This window comes from Beta vulgaris, chromosome 7, assembly GCF_026745355.1.
Source record: "Beta vulgaris subsp. vulgaris cultivar EL10 chromosome 7, EL10.2, whole genome shotgun sequence".
Classification (NCBI taxonomy): domain Eukaryota; kingdom Viridiplantae; phylum Streptophyta; class Magnoliopsida; order Caryophyllales; family Amaranthaceae; genus Beta; species Beta vulgaris.
Window position 1 is genome coordinate 46,193,433 of NC_079208.1, and position 17,443 is coordinate 46,210,875.

Genomic DNA, 17,443 nt, shown 5'->3' on the forward strand with positions numbered 1-17,443 from the left:
TATCATTTCATATATGGAGAAATATCAAGCCTGGAAAGTGGGAATTATTTGTTGCCAAAAAATTACCCGAGAAGCTATTGCAAGAATTTTAGTAATATTTACTACACTTAGCTCCAGTATTTTTGTATAACACTGTGCCTAACCTTTGTTTGTAATTGTGTTTTTTAGGCAAGACATGAGAAAAGTAGCACAAGTGCAAAAGCTAGGAAGTATTATCATCATTTAGGTTCCTATTTCTATAATGAGGTAAGAGAGATATTGATGTATGCCCATTAACCCGCAATGGGCCCGACAACGGCAACGGGGAGTAGCTCTACGATCACAGCTACATCGGCTCGGCAACTAGATAGAGTCCTCGATTGGTGGTGTTCGATGCATGGGATTGATGCAAAGGGAAAAAGAGTCTTGCCTGATCCTGGTACAGAAAAGATAGCCAACGTAATTGTAAGTACACAAAAAATGTCATCTTCTTGTATTCCAAGTCATGTAGCCACAATTTTGTGTTGAATATGATAATACGAGTTAGAATCTAAAATATATACAATAATCGATCATGTGCAATACTTCAAATTATATTAAATCTCGAGAACGAAAAAAGTCATTTTAGGCTTATTTTGGCCATTTTGATCCAATTCTTGGATTTTGAGTTATTTAACTCCAATTTATTTTTGAATATGATAATATAATATATAATATAATTAGTGTGTAGGATTTTAGACTTAAATCTGTTGTTTGTTGAATTTCGGGAACGAAAAGGTTATTTTAAGCCTTTTTTGGCCATTTCGCATCACATTGTTAGATTTTGAGTCATTTAACTCCAATTTATTTTTGAATATGACAATATGAGGTATAATATAAATAGTTTGTATATTTTTAGGCTTGAATTTGTTATTTGTTGAATTTCGGGAACAAAAAGGTCAAATTAAGCCTTTCTGGCCATTTCGTGTCCAATTCTTAGATTTTGAGTCATTTAACTCCAATTTATATTTGAATATGATAATATAAGATATAATATAACTATTGTGTAGATTTTTAGGCTTCAATTTGTTGTTTGTTGAATCTCGGGAACAAAATGTCATTTTAAGCCTTTTTTGGCCATTTCGCGTCCAATTCTTAGATTTTGAGTCATTTATCTTCAGTTTCTTTTTAAATATGGTTATATAAGATATAATTTTATTTTTGCATTCACGAGCATTTATCCCTTATCCTTATGTAGACTGACTTGAAGGAAAAAGAGGCGACCAATAAGTTCACTCCTAAAGCACACATTGATGCATTGCACGAAACTTTAAGTAAGGACCACAGTGGACGGGTGAGGTGCGTAGGAGGTGTCTGCCTTGGATTGAGAAAGGTATATGGTGATCAATACACTACAACGACAAAATCAAGTGTAAATAGTGTCAATTCAGCGGCGTCATTAGATGTGGAGTCTATCAAAGGTGCAATTCGAGAGGAGCTATGGGTGGAGTTGACACATAGCTTCAACGCCATATTAGAGCAAATGGGTTTACCGACTTTCGCATTGAAGAAGGGTAGTGATATTCCACCTAGCCAGCCGACCGGTGATCCACGAACATCTGATGATCAAATGATACCTTTACGGCTTTACCTGATCTACTACCAGTACCCAAGTTTAAGGTAATCACTTAATCCCTTTCCTTTATTAAACAACTGTCGTTCTTAAATGCATGAAATTCTTACTATAATAATGTTGTATCATAGACTAACTATATAAATGGAGTTTTTTTTAAAGGAGGAAACCCATGCGAACTATTTGCTCGAGGAGATGGTTCTGATAGTTTCATTGTAGTAGCTTATGGCCATGCACAACCCCCTAGTGACCGAGTACGATTGCATAACCTAGTTAGTGGACGATAATCACTATGTTGCCAGCCTCAATGAAGTTGTGTCTGGTTTCGAAGAATTAAGTCTTCCGCTGCCGAAGCCAGAAGTTAGTCTACATTCACTAAATGATGCCCTTGGCTGTTATGTTCTACGGTCGCGTGCATGGATGTGGTTTTAGATGAGGTACAATGATTGACACACACACACACACACACACACACACACACACACACACACACTGTAACACCCTGATAATTCTCTCTTTTCAGAAATACCTTTTTAATATAAAAGTAGAGAATTACCCAAGTATTATCGCCCGTGTGATAACGTATAGGCTTATTCAGAATTTTACAGCAGAAAACATATAACTAAACTTTAACCTTTTATTATAAATAAATAAGTAAGTATTTAGAAATCAACAATCTAAATGAGTCTTATTCAAACCAACTTAACAATGTATATTCCTACTAATGCAGAAAAGTAAAATAAAGTAGTTACACATTCTCTCCATTCCAGATTCCCAATGATGCACATTTGCGAACCTGTAATGTCAATACTTTACTGAATCTGCTCACCAAAATGGGTCATCACAGGATCAGTAAGGCAAAGCCATGATCACACACACAAATAAAGCATGTAATCAACAAAGCTGAGTACTACATACTAAGCATAAGCATTCCTAACATAATACTAATAACAACATGCAGGGATAAATAATAATATAATCATATAACATTCTGCAGACAACTTTTACTGAACTAACTCTAAGCATCTTTTTATTATTCAAATGGAATAGTTATTGGACCCGAGCTGTCCTACCACCAATGCCTTCATTAAGAAGACGAAATACGGGAGCGACTCCGTATTCCAGAATGACCTGCGATATCGAGGAACCTTTGAAATAAAAGAGGGATGGTAATCAATCCATCTCCTAGAAAAAGCCATGGGCTACCACCATGTACTCCAACTCCCAATGTCCAATTCTAGACGTGCACAAGTCTAAAGTTTACAACTATTCTCGTTACACCTTACGTTAATTACCAATTATCACTTGTTATGACATACATACAAGCAACACAACATAACAACCAAATAGTCACAACTAAACTTCTTTTACACTAGGGGAAAAAACGGAAGGGTTGCGCTGCAAGGCCTGCGTTTTTCTAAAAACGCAACCTTTAAAAGTGAAGGGCTGCGCTTTTTTAAAAACACAACCCTTTGTGGGCTTTTTTTTAAATGATTTTAATTTAAAAGAAATTACAAGGCTTTAGGGTTTGTTATCAGAGATTGGTCTGTCTCCTCTCTCCTCATTTCACGCCTCTCTCCTCTCTCCTCTCTCATCTCTCTCCTCTCTCCCCTCTCATCTTCTCCCGTCAACCCCCACACTGTTTTCACGCACCACCAACAACACCACACCATCGACAGCAAACGATGTCAACCCCCACACCGTTTTCACGCACCACCAACAACACCACACCATCGACAACGAATCATCAACAAACGCAGCGAAATCACTCACAGGGCCTTACGCATCATTCACGAAGCCATCATTTCTTCCGCCGACACCGTCTTCTACATCCGCCGCACCATGCTCAAGAAAGCCGACATTGAAAAAATCATGGCTGAGAAAACACTTGATTGTAATTTTTGAGTTTTTTTTTTCAGATCTATGTTTGAGTTTGAGTTTTGTTTAATTTTCATTTTCGTTTTTGTTCCTTTTTTTTCATTTTCTGTCATTCTGAATTTGTGTGTTTGTAATTTTTGTGTTTAATTCTCATTTTTGTTTGAGTATTATGTATTTCTGTCATTCTGAATTTGTGTGTTTGAATTTTTCTCATTTTCGTTCCCTTTTTTTCATTTTCTGTTCCGTTTTTTTCCATTTTGGTTAATTTTTTCATTTTTCGTTATTTTTTTTTCATTTTTAGATCTATAAATTTCGACTGTTCTTGTTGATTTTCCCTGTTGTAAATTTCTTGATATATTTAAGAGTAAACAAATGTCAAAAAAAAAACTTTTTTTTTATTATTTGATGGGTCGAAAGGGCTGCGTTTTTGTAGCCCTTCCAATATGGAAGGCTTGCGTTTTTGGGCCTCAACCGCAGCCCTTCATTATGAAGGACTGCGGTTTAAAAACACAGCCCTTCACTTTTAGTGAAGGGCTGCTATTGAAAGGGCTGCTTTTACGCAGCCCTAAGGGCTGTTTTAACCGCACCCCTTCCGTTTTTTTCCACTAGTGTTATCTTAGGATTTAGTAAGTGATCACAACTCACAACCCAAGATCATTTTCATTTAATCTCAATCCTTCTTATTTGTTGAACCTAGCCAACAATCCAACTTACCTTTAAAAAGCCATAATTTATCAACTTACCAAATAAGGCCCACAATCCTCATAAAGTAGTGAAAATAATAATATAAGGGAACATATGAATAACATGATTCAATAATCCCTATAACAAATATTATTCCTCATGCGAATTAATAAATATAATTCCCTTCCACATGCTTGCATCAATTATTCCATACAAACATGAAAATCTTTACTCATGATAAATCTCAAAATCACATGCTTGCACACAGGCATAAAACATGTAACAATCAATCGTGCTAGAAATCACATATGAACTTAACAAGTTCCTATACATGATACTAAAGTTCTTTCTCCTCAAATCATGATACTAATCACATAGCACATAGGTATGTATGTACCTTGTGTAAACTAGTTGGCATGCCACTTTTAACTCCTTAAAAGTCTCCTACAGAATATTCTCCGCCTAGAAATCAATATAAACTAAAATCAATACTCTTAGATAAAAATATAGCAACTCTAAAATATTTAAAATCCCCTTTTACTATATTCAAAAGTTGATTTTACTATAAAACTTCCATTACTTTTAATTCCTAGCATACTACCACCATACTACTACCTCCATTTCCTAAAGATCTTCCTTGTTACTGTTACTACAGATACCAATGAGAATTAATTTGTGTGGGGTGTGGGGTGGATAAAGTAGGAGAGAGAAAGGGGTTAAGATAAATAAACAAATAAAAAGAGGTTAAAGTAGGAGAGAGAAATGGAGTAAAATTGAATTAATAATGTAATGGTGAACCATATGAAAGGGACATGAGAGGGTAAAAAGGGAAAAAAATTCCAAATAAGGAATAAAGTAAAAGAGGGAAGATCTTTTGGAAACGCACTTAAACAGAAAGAGGGAAGATCTTTAGGAAACGGAGGGAGTAGTAATTAAAACTCTTAAAACTCCATAAATAAAATCCTTTATGAAATTCCAGCAACTTTAAAATCATAAAACCCTCTTTAAACATATGTAGACATGATTAAAATCATAATCTAAATCAATCTCATAGTATATAACATGCTACTATGGTTTTCTAAATTAAAACCCTAAAAATCCATGCTTTAATTATTCAACTTCAATCTAACCATAATAAATAAATCTGAATTTTTATTCTTATAATATATAATTTATATGAATCAAGATTATTTATTAAAATAATAAATTAAAACCAATAATCATGATTAACATTAAAAAAAAGCATAAAAACATAGTCTTAAATGGAGTCTTGAGGAAGAAGAAAAGAAATTAACCAACAAGAAAAGAACAAGGAAGTCGCCGGAATTAGAAGACCACGACAGCAGCAGCGGCGCACGCTCCTTGGTGATTTTGAAGACTTTGTGACGTTTCTTGTTGAAGAAGAAACATTACTTGAAGAAGAAGAAAGAAAGAACTTGAAAGAGAGAAAAGAGAGAGAAAGCCGAGAGAGAGGAGAGAGAATGCCGTGAGAGTTGAAGGTGAGGAGAGAGAAAATAATTCTTGTGTAGGGTAAAATAATTGGGTATTGGGATGTTTATAAGGAGGCTTCCTTTTGGGCTTAGGAAAAAGGAGATTGGGTTCACTTAAAATTGATGATGAATAGGATAAACAAATTAGAACTTTTATCATCAATATGACTCCCTTTTCCTTATCCATTTAGGATTTTGGGTTCCTCAAGTCCACTAGACTTCTTTTCCAATATAAACTAGTATTTAAAACTTTTATCAAAGTATGCTTAATTAAAATATTTTTAAATTTCTTAAATCATTAAAATAATTTCATTTGACTTTTAAAATAGACAACCTTCTTTAAATAATCAAATCATTTAAAACTCAATTATGTTTAAATATAAATATATAAATACACTAAAATAAAAATCCTTTAAAATTATGGGGGATTACACACACTCACACACACACACACTTATATATATATATATATATATATACATATATATATATATATATATACATATATATATATATATACATATATATATATATATATATATATATATACATATATATATATATGTATATATATATATATATATATATGTATATATATATATATATATATGTATGTATGTATTTTCTATTCTATTTCCTATGATAGTTAGTAATATCTTTCCTTTTAATTTAACGGTTTTTTCACCAGGTACCCCTGAGGTTTCTTAATATTCACCTGGTAAACTCGCATTTTCCAATATTCATCAGGTACCCCTGAGGTTTGGAAAAATTCCTGAAATGCCCCTGCCATTAAGTTTTCGTCACTTTCTTAATTCACCATTTACCCCTCTGGTTTGTGAGAATTTAGGATTTGACAATGCCAACATTTTCATTCGTATTTCATTTCTCTCGCCACAGCTCACCACTATTACTACCAATCACCCAAGAATTCCAATTGAAACTGACATCTTTGAATTTCTTGCAAAACTAGCCAAATTGGAAGCAACCCTATGAATAAAGTGTAATTACTACATGATTCAGTCCAAATTCTCTCCACACACTAACACAATAAGCTGAGGAAGCTTGGTCTTTTACAGTCACACCCACGAAAAGAAGGGAGGAGGAAAGGAAATGGGGTTGTTGTGTTGGTGGTGGCAGAAGGCAACAAGAAGGAGGGTATTGCGGTGGTGTTAACAAAGAGGAAAGAGTGGGGCGAGGGTGAGAGAAATGGCGGGGGAAAGTAGCGAGATTGAAAAGGAGGGAGACGACTGCTGGGCGGCGATTTTGGTGGTGTTGGCAGAGCTCGCCGGTGGCGGTCGAGAGGTGGAGTAATGGTGGCTGTTGTGGTGGTTACTATGATACTAAAATGGAGGATGAAGATAGGAGTTTTAACTCATTTTTATTGGAATTAATTTCTGAATGTTTGGTTGTTGTTTGTGATGTAGATTTTGTCTATTCTTCCCTATTTGTAGAGCCATGGCTTACTAAGAAGATGGATTTTCAAAATTTTAAATTCTCAAAACCATTTGAAAAAAGAGGATTTATGTCAAAACCATGGTTTTGCTTTCTTGGTCTTACACGCCATTTTGACAAGGGAGGAAAATGATCTTTTTCTTCCCCTTTTTCCTTTATTTTTGATATTTGGGAAGAAGCTGAGCTACTTTCAGCACATGGGGTTTTCCCCCATTTCAGCATATGGGTGGAAAGGCATTGTGCACAAGAGGTGGGGTGGCAAGGAGATTTGCGCGGGGGTGGTGGAGGGGTGGGGGAGTTTTGTGCAGGGGATGGTGGAGGGGTGGGGGAGTTTTGTGCATAGGGTGGTGGAGAGGTGGGGATCGTTCGCAGTGGGAGAAAGGGGTCGCGGAGGGGTGGTTTTCGGGAGCAGGGGATGGTGGGTGGGTGGTTTTTGGGGAGCGGGGTAATGGTGGGTGGAGGTGAGAGAAGGTGATTAATCCTAACACTCTAGGAACTTGCAAGCCGATGTAATAGAGACGATGTGTCGATTTGAAATGTACTTCCCACCATCGTTGTTTGACATCATGCCTCATTTGATAATTCATCTTGTTCGAGAAATTAAACTTTGTGTGCCTATTTGTATGAGGTATATGTGGCCTTTCGGAAGACATATGGGTACTCTAAAGGGTAAAGTGATTAATCCAGCCAGACTTGAAGCAAGTATTGTCCAAAGAACAATTGCAGAGGAAGTATCTGAATATGTAAGTCAATATTTAGCACGTGCACAAGCAATTGGTTTGCCAAAATCTAGACATGAAGGAAGGTTTCATGGTTGTGGTACTACTGGGAGAAAAAGATTGTGTCTTGATGGAGAGTTGAAAAGAAAAGCAGAATTGATTGTGTTAGAAAATCTGAAACAAGTTCATCCTTACTTAGATGAGCACATGACTGTGCTTAGTGTTCAGTATCCATTGAAAAATGAACTTGAGTTGATGATTGAGCATAATTAGACGTTCGTTGATTGGTTTAAAGAACGAGTGGTGAACCAATTATCTAACACCTAAGATGTATCGAATACGTTGAAATGGTTGGCATATGGGTCAAAAGCAAGTTCTTTCCTATGAAGGGTATGACATAATGGTTATACATTTTACACTAAGCGGCAAGATGACAAATCCACGATGCAAAACAGTGGTGTTACATGGGGTTTGTCATCAGAGTATAAAAGTAAAAGGATAGAAGATTGTTGAGACAATGAAGTCTTATTACAGGTTCATTGAAGATATATTAGAACTTGACTATGTTGACTTCAAGAATCCACTCTTCCAATGCAAGTGAGTTGATATTCGTCTTGGTGTAAAGAAGAATGAACATGACTTTTTTACATTATTCAATATCAGCCAGTTAGGGTATTATGAAGATAACTTAATATTGGCATCACAAGCAAAATAAGTATTCTACATGGTTGACCCTGTCGATTCAAAATGGTTTGTTGTCATCGAAGGAAAAAGGAGAATAATTGGAATCGATGATGTAGACGATAAAGAAGAATACGATACACAATTCAATGAAGTCATTGCTTTGTCAGTAGTCATTCAAAATACATTAAGGGAAGATCTAGACACAAATTACATTTGTCGAGACCATAATGAGGGATTTACGTTGTCAAAGAAAAAACTGATTAATAGGTAAATTATGTAATATTGACTCAACTACTAATGTTTATAATCTTTAATTATATATTTTGTGCTTTGTTAATATAATTTTGTACTACTTTATTGATGAATCTAACATGTATTTGGTTTCAGGTGTAGTGATGGAAGATGAGATAATGCGTGATGCATCTGAACCCGAGATTGAGCTGCTAGGAAGAAAAAAGTGAGCAGGCCAAGAGGTCCTACAAAAGGGTACGTTCCAAACCCGGGATCCAAAGAGTACTTCAGTGGGATGAATTTAAACGTCAGATTGGGGAGTATGCTGGTGCGTACAAGACACATTGCGGCGAAATTAGTAGAAGCAAAGTGTCTGTCTTGTACGACAGTTATTGTTCCAGAAGGCATAAAAAAAGTCTTTATGTGAAGATGTTAAAGTAAGTAACCTTATTCTCTTAATATAATAGAGATTATGTTTATTATACTAATTGTGTATTATTGGTTTATTTTTGTATATTGAAGAGAGAGTTTGGAATAGAAGAAGATGTGAGGAAGAGATGAGATGTCCTGAGTACTTGTGATAAGTGGTGGAGAGATTTCAAGTCAAGATTGGTGACTAGATGGATCACAAAAACGAGGAAGGGGCATAACAGTGATACACCACCGTACGTACTCTATCCTTTCATCACGCAAGAGATCTGGGACCAGTTTGTGAAAAAATGTAGCTCTAAGGAGTTTAAGGTATGTAATATGTACGTTACAATCATATGAAATTATATAATAATTTGGTTTTCCAATATTGATTAGTTACTAAATCTTATCTTAGGCTAAAAGTGAAAAAGAATGTCTCAGGCTGCTAACAAGCATCCTCATTTTTTTAGGTCAAAGTCATATGCGGAGATGATTCCCGTTTGGAAATGCAAAGGGTATATCCCTTCATCCTCTACAACATCATCTGTTGACTCTACATCATCAATGATTTCCTCTTTGCCGGATCGAACATTGCCACGACTTCTTGCGAGATCGAAAAAAGATAAGGATGAAATTTTTTTTTCCCTAATGAAGAAACACAAAAGATAAAAGAGTCCATTGTAAGTATTCTTCAAATTTTATAATATTTTCTTGTCTAATTACTCGTATTCTACTAATCATACGAATTTTTTTAATTGGACGCATGATGATTGGAAAAGGAAAAATCGAGAGTTTATTCCACGTCGGATGGATGATGCTCTATCATGTGATATGTAGAGGAAAGACAGTCCTAGGCGTGTGTTAACAGCTAGGCATAGTATTGGGATTACATATGTTTGGGAGATTGATCGGAGCAGTACTGCTCGCAAGGGTAGGGGAATGGATGATGAGGAGATGCATGCGTTAGAGGCTAGAGTGAGCAAAAGACTTAAAGAACAGACGATGGAAGAGATGAACTCGAAGATAGATGCATTAGTTCAAGAAAGGTTCATGGCTTTTGCGGCGCAATTAGGTATTCAAGTACCAAATCAAACAAGGGAAGATCCTCACACTCCAACCGCTCCTAGTAGCTGTCATTCGAAGGGCGATGATCCATTTATGAACTTGTACGGATATATTTATTTTATATATCTTCTAATATTATGATGTTATGCTTATAAAAAACTTAATTAATGACATTGTACTCCCATTGAATGCTAACAGTCAAGTTCCATGTCGTTTGGCATTAACGGATATCTCAGGACCGATCATTGTAGCTGAAGGTACCGTTCATCCATGAAAGGAGTCATCATCACATCCTACCGCCGTGAAAGTGAGTGTTGATGATTTTTTTGCGGAGTATGCAGACGTTCCAGTTCCACTACCTACTCCATTCATCATGAAACTCAGTCAAGCTGAGGGTTCATGCATAGAATGGCCGAAAGAGTTGATATTTTTAGTATCAGATAATCTGGTAAGTTATGTTTAGTATTTTGATTTATATAATAAGAATTCTAAATTTATATACTAAGAAATCTTCATTTATGTATACCAAGTAATATTTATTTTATATATAATATAAATTAAAATAATTAAAATTAAGTTGAATGTAATTATGAACATAAACCTAAAGAAGGTGCGATGAAGAAGAATAAAAAAAAGTTCATATTGATCCTTGCACCGATGAGTCTGCACATAGACACGTAGATCCTTTTTTTGACTTGTCACTGGAGGATATGCTTGATATTGTTAAGGATTTGCATCGAACATTTTGCAAAAAACCCGCAGACGAGCCTTTTACTATGGAAGTTAGTAAGGGTACCGTCTTCGACTATGATAGTGATCAGATGATCATTCTCTCGCGACAAGATGGTTTTCAATTTCTCACGGGAGAATGGCTTAATGTATCCATTTTGCAAGTATTTATGATGTGATATTTCTCAAACTCTAAACTAATTAAAATTGATATTTATTTTTATTATTGTTTCTCCTAACTATAAGTATTTAGAGTGTAGGTAATTGGCAAATGAGATTGAGGAGCATGGAGATGCAAATATTGGTTTCATGTGTCCAAGTATATGATTTTAGAGACCATGATACGCAATCAACCAGATGTCGTGATCAACTACATGGCAAATTCAATGAAAGCAAATCGACAAATGCGTTACATCATATGTCCGTACATTGAAAATTATGTTTGTTAAACTAATCTTTACTTTGTTTTATCTTTATGAACTTGTTAATATATATATTAACATCACATATTGTTTCATGCCTTACGGAACATTGGATCCTTCTTGTCATTTGTCTATCCAAAAAAAGGGTATATATATTTGATTCTCTTGGAGAAATAGATCCTTAGCTATCTAGATACCGCTGAATACCTAAGTTAATAATTGTTATATATACATGTTAATAAGTTTACATGTATTATATGATATTTTAAATAAGGGTTTTTTCACCAGGTACCCCTGTGGTTTTTCAAAATTCATGGGGTACCCCTAATTTCTTTTAGTGCACTAGGTACCCTTATTATTTAAGTAAAATGTACGAAATTGCCTTAATGACTAACGGTGTCAAGTTTTCGTTAGTCATTAGGGTTAATTAACCCCTCTAACCCTAATTAAACCCTAAATAACTAACTAAACCCTAACCTAACCCCATAATTTGAAACCCTGACCCCACAACCACCATCCAACCCACCCACCACCCACCCCCCACCCACCCACCCCGACCCCACCCCGACAGCATCCCCCTCCCCTAGCATCAACCACCACCACCTCCCTGCGATGTAGACCGAATCACCACCACCTCCCTGCGCTATAGACCGAACCACCACCACCTCCATGCGCTGTAGACCGAACCACCACCACCTCCCCTCTAAAATTGATTTCAAAAATCATTTTCAAAATCATTTTCAAAAATCATTTTCAAAAACGTTTTCGAAAACCATTTTCGAAAACCTTTTGCGAAAACCATTTTCGAAAACCAATTTTGAAATCATTTTCAAAAACCATTTTCGAAATCAATTTTTGAAATAAAAACAAATCAATGAAGAAGAACGAGAGAGAAAAAGAAATGAAGAAGAACGAGAGAGAAAAAGAAATGAAGAAGAAGGAGGGGGGATTTGTCAGGGGGTGGGGGAGGGGGGATTTGACGTGGGTGGGGGAGCTACAAGAGTGGGGAGTTGCGACTACGGGGGTATGGGAGGGTAGGGTGAGGGGAGGGCGGTTACGGGTTGGGGGAGGGCAGGGCGGCTGCGGGGGTGGGGGGAGGGTAGAGGGGGCTGTGGTGGTAGGGTTTAGGATGGGGGTGAGGTGTTAGATTAGGGGTTAGGGTTAGGGTTAGGTTTAGAGGGTTTAATTTGGGTTGGAGGGGTTAGAAGGGTTAATTAACTTTAATGACTAACGGAAACTTGACGTCGTTAGTAATTAAGGGTATTTGGTGCATTTCATTAAAACAGTAAGGGAACGTGGTGCATTTTTTTTTAAAATTAGGGGTACCCCATGAATTTTGAAAAACCACATGGGTACCTGGTGAAAAAACCTTTTAAATAATTTATAAGCGTTTGTAGTAATTCTTTTATTGTTACAAATTTTTTGTACTTAGTGCATATACAAAATTCACGCGCCTTGAAGGATCCAAAAAAGGAACTAAATTGTCTTGGATAACTATGTGGTAAACCTCTTATGATTTTGTATTTGATACACATTTTATAATTTTATTTAGTATTTTTTTTTCCGATTCTAATATATATATTAAATTTGGTGTAGTGTGCTCAACAAATGGGAGGAGATGAATGCGGCTATTTCGTGATGAGATACATGCTTCTAATAATCCGCTTTCACTATGATTCAAATAATTTGTATGAGGTATATGTATGTTGTAAATTCGTTAATTATATTTATATAATTTTAATGTTTATTAACTGATTTAACATATTTATAGGCTTTTCCTTAAAGTCTTGAGCCGTACTCCATATATGATATGAACGACATCAAATAACTTTTTGCGCAATACTTTGTACGGGTCATCGAAGAAGAAGGAACAAACTAACTTGTTAGTGTTTGTAGTACGTTGAACATTGGTTGAATTGGTTGATTGCAACATTGGTTGCTTGTTTGAGATGTATTGAAACAGGTTTTGTTTATATATATAAATTCCCCCCAACGATTTCTTGGGGTGTCCAAATTACAAACAAGACTCTGCTGAATTTTTCGCTCACAATTATTAGTATAAATGTTCGTTTAGTAATATGGAAAAAAACCAACAAAAAAAAGCTGGGAAAAAAAAAGAAAAACATACATCTGCGTCGCACATTGTGCCACATGCGACACAGATGTCTCCTATTTGCGTCGCACATGGAACAAGGTGCGACGCAGATAGCGCTACTAGACCTGCTGCGTATGACCATCTGCGTTGCACCTTGTGCTATGTGCAACGCAGATGACCAGGCTGCTGGTGCCCTTGGAGTAGTGTTCGAGAGTCATTTGCGTCGCACAGAGCATAAGGTGCGACGCATATGACTCTTTTCTGGTCTGTGTGTGTGAGAGTCATTTGCGTCACACCATGTGCTTTGTGCGACACAAATAGCGAAGAGATCTGCGACGTTTGCTTGTCCGACGTAGATCAGTTATTGGTCATTTGCATCGAGACCTGTGTCGTCGGACCTATGTCCTTCGCAAATGGGGTCCCAGGTCCGACGCAAATCGTCCTTTCTCTACTAGTGATAATACTCCATATTCTGTGCACCCTAGGGGTGACAAGTCGTATAAGGATCTTCAGGAGATTCATTGGTGGTCAAATATGAAGCATGAAGTCGTTGAGTTCGTGTAAAAGTGCTTGACCTGTCAGATGGTGAAGAAAGACCATAAGAGACCAATAGGAAAGGTTCAATCCTTAGAGGTTCCTAGATGGAAGTGAGATTCTATATCAATGGATTTTGTGACCGCTTTGTTGAAGACGAGAAATGACAGTGATACTATTTGGGTTATTATGGATCGTCTGACGAAGTCCGCCGTGTTCTTTTCGATTAAAAAGAGGGGGAACAAGAAGCAACTTGCGAAGACGTACATGAAGCATGTAGTGAGATTACATGGAGTCCCAACGGACATTATTTCAGATCGTGATACGAGGTTCCTCTTGGAACTTTGGCAAAAGGTCTAGTTGAATCTTTGGACAACGTTGAAAATGAGCACTTCTTTTCACCCTACAACCGATGGTCATACTAAAAGAACCAATCAAACTATAGAAGATATGTTGAGAGCATGCACACTCAATTTCCAAGGTAGTTGGGAAGATCACTTGGACTTGATTGAGTTTTCATATAACAATAGCTACCATGCAAGCATTAAGATGACTCCTTTTGAGGTGTTGTATGGAAGGAAGTGTAGAAATCCCGTTTGCTAGAATGATTTTAGTGAGAATATTTACTGGGGACGAAATTTATTGAGGAGACTGTTAAGAATGTCAAGTTGCTTCAGGCTGTAATTCAAGTTGTTCAAGATAGGCAAAAGAGTTATGCTGATTTAAAGCGAAGAGAAGATGAATTTACAGTTGGTGATAAAGTGTTTTTGAAAGTATCACCGACTAAAGGAGTGATGAGATTTGGGAAAAAGGGAAAATTAAGTGCTAAATATGTTGGCCGTATGAGATTTCGCAAAAATTGGGACGATAGCGTATAAGTTGGCTTTGCTAATGGAATTTGAGAAAATGCATGATGTGTTTCATATTTTCCGACTCACGAGATATATCCCTAATGAGAATCATTTTTTGGAGCCTGAAAAAAATCCAATATTGATAGTAGCCTCACGTATGAGGAAAGGCCTGTGAAAATTTTGGATAAAAAGGTGTGTAAGGATGTGAATATTGTAAAAGTGCTTTGATCTAACCATGAGTCTGAAGAAGCAACGTGGGAAGCCGAAGATGAAATGAAGAAAAAGTATACTAAGTTATTGAGGTGAGTAAACGAGGGTGTAACTCGTTTTCTTTAAGAGGGGTAGAATGTGATAGAATTTCGTGCTTTTTGCCTTATTTATTTTATTGTATTTTCATGCAATTTTATGATTACTTTGGCGATTTGCAGATGTTGGTGCAATATAATTTGGTTCTTCGCATGGAAAATTTGTTCATAAGTAACACAAGTGGTTTTAAACTTGGTAAAAGTGTGCACACATTGTGATACATGTATTTTCAAATAGAAGTTTGAGTCATTTTTTTTGAAACTGTGATAGTTTTCGTGCCAAGTTTCGGGATGAAACTTCTTTTAAGAGGGGTAGACTGCAATCCCCCGTAAATTTTATGAATTTTGTAAATGCATTTTAATGTATTGTATATATTTTAATGTTTAAATGATCTATTTCTTAAAAGGTTGACTATTTGAAACTCAAAAGAATTACTTAATGATTTTGATTAATCAAATATTTTATTTAGTTATACTTTAAAAATTATTTAAATAGCTTAAACATATTTAGGTTTTGTAAAAAAGATTTTAAATTGAGTTACAGGAACCCAATTATGCCAAACTATCCAATCATTAAATATTATTAAAGCCGAAACACAACTTCCTATGCCCAAAAAGGGTTAAATATATAAACCCCAAAACCCCCGAATTTTCCCGAAACTCATTTTCTCTCTCTTCCTTCTCCCTCTGTTCTTCGGCCTCCTCCTTTTCTCTCCTTCTCTCTCCATTTTTTTCTCCTCCTCTTCGTGTGTTCGGCCGACCACCGCCAGCAGCCATCGCGGTCCGCTGCCAGCAACGCCGGCAGCAGCCACCGCAGTCCGCCGCCCCACCTCCCTCGTGCTGCCGTGTTTCCTCCCTCTTTCCTCTCTTTGGTTATTTCTCCTACTCTATTTTTATTTTATATTAAGTTTATATTTTTAAGGATTGATTTAATGTTTTCATGATTAGAGTTTATAGTTTGATTACTTAAATATAAATTTCAGATAATGTAATTTATATAGTGAAGTAATTAAATTTCAGATTTATTTATTATGTTTAATTAAGGTTTTAAGTATCAAAGCATGAGTTTTTAGGATTTTAGTAGTTGGAAAATCATACTATTATATTATAGTGTATGAAATTGAATACTCTATGATTATGAATATGTTTAAGTATGTTTTAGAGGGTTGAAATACGTTATAAGTTGCTAAAATTTTTATTACTATGCTTATGATGGAGTTTTAATTATCAAAGTATGAGTTTTTGAGGGTTTTATACTAGGAAGTATTAATAATTGAAGTTTTAATGATGAGAAAGGTTTTTAAACACTTTTAAAGAGGGTTTAAAGTATTTTAAAGTTGCTGGAAATTTATTAGAGTATTGATTTGTGGTTATGTTGATAATTGGTAGGTGGATAATTTTCTTTAGGTGACTTTTAAGTTTGTTAAGGTGGCTTCACATTTTGTCTATACAAGGTACATACATATATACCTATTTGTGGGTTGGATTAGTATCATGTCCTAAGGATGTGATTTATGTAGTATTGTATATAGAGAACTATTTATTGTTCATATGTGATTTATATTCGAGTGAAATTGCATGTTTTATTCCGTTGTGTGAATCATGTTGATTATGATGATTATATTATGTTTGTATAGATGTTTGATGCAAGCATATGAAATTAAAAATTTTATTTTATTAATTCACATGAGGGATTAATAATTATGTTGTTATTGGATCATATTGTTCTCTTTGGATTATTTAATTACTTTATGAGGACCGATGACTTTATTTGGTAAGTTGGTTATTCACATATGAAAGGTTGGTTGGTTGTTGACTTGGATCAACAAATAAATAATGGTTATGGAATTAATAATATTGGACTTATTCTTGGGTTGCTAAGTTGATCATCTTATCTGATCCTAACATAAAGATGGAAGTTCATGTATTCTTGGATGATTATATTGTTTGCCTTACTTTGTGAGTAATAACAAGTAAATAATTTATTAATCACTTAAAGTGGGAAGTGAATAACAATAGCTTTAGACTTGTGCACTTTTAAAGTGTTGTACTAGTATGAGTTGGAGCACATGGTGGTAACCCATGGCTTTTCTTGGGACCGAATTGATCACCATGTCTTATTTTTATTTAAAAGGTTCCTCGATATCGTAGGTCAGGGGAGTACGGAGTTGCGCCCGTACTTTGTCTTCTAAATTGAAAACTGGTTTGGTTTGGACAACTCTTTCATTGCCTATTCCATTGAAATTAATTAACTAAATGGTTGTGGAGTCAAGTTCAGTAAAAGTAGTTTGTTATGTTATTA

General features: G+C 35.6%; 1 long non-coding RNA gene across 2 annotated transcripts; it reads left to right on the plus strand.

Moving 5' to 3' along the window:
- Nucleotides 1–9,246: 9,246 nt before the first annotated feature.
- Nucleotides 9,247–10,724, plus strand: LOC125491629 (uncharacterized). Of its 2 annotated transcripts, XR_008970286.1 has the most exons (3): nucleotides 9,247–9,470; nucleotides 9,556–9,824; nucleotides 9,920–10,724. It is a non-coding gene; the product is annotated as an uncharacterized LOC125491629 (long non-coding RNA). The 2 variants fall into 2 exon arrangements; XR_008970285.1 differs by having other exon boundaries at nucleotides 9,556–10,724.
- The last annotated feature ends 6,719 nt before the right edge of the window (nucleotides 10,725–17,443 follow it).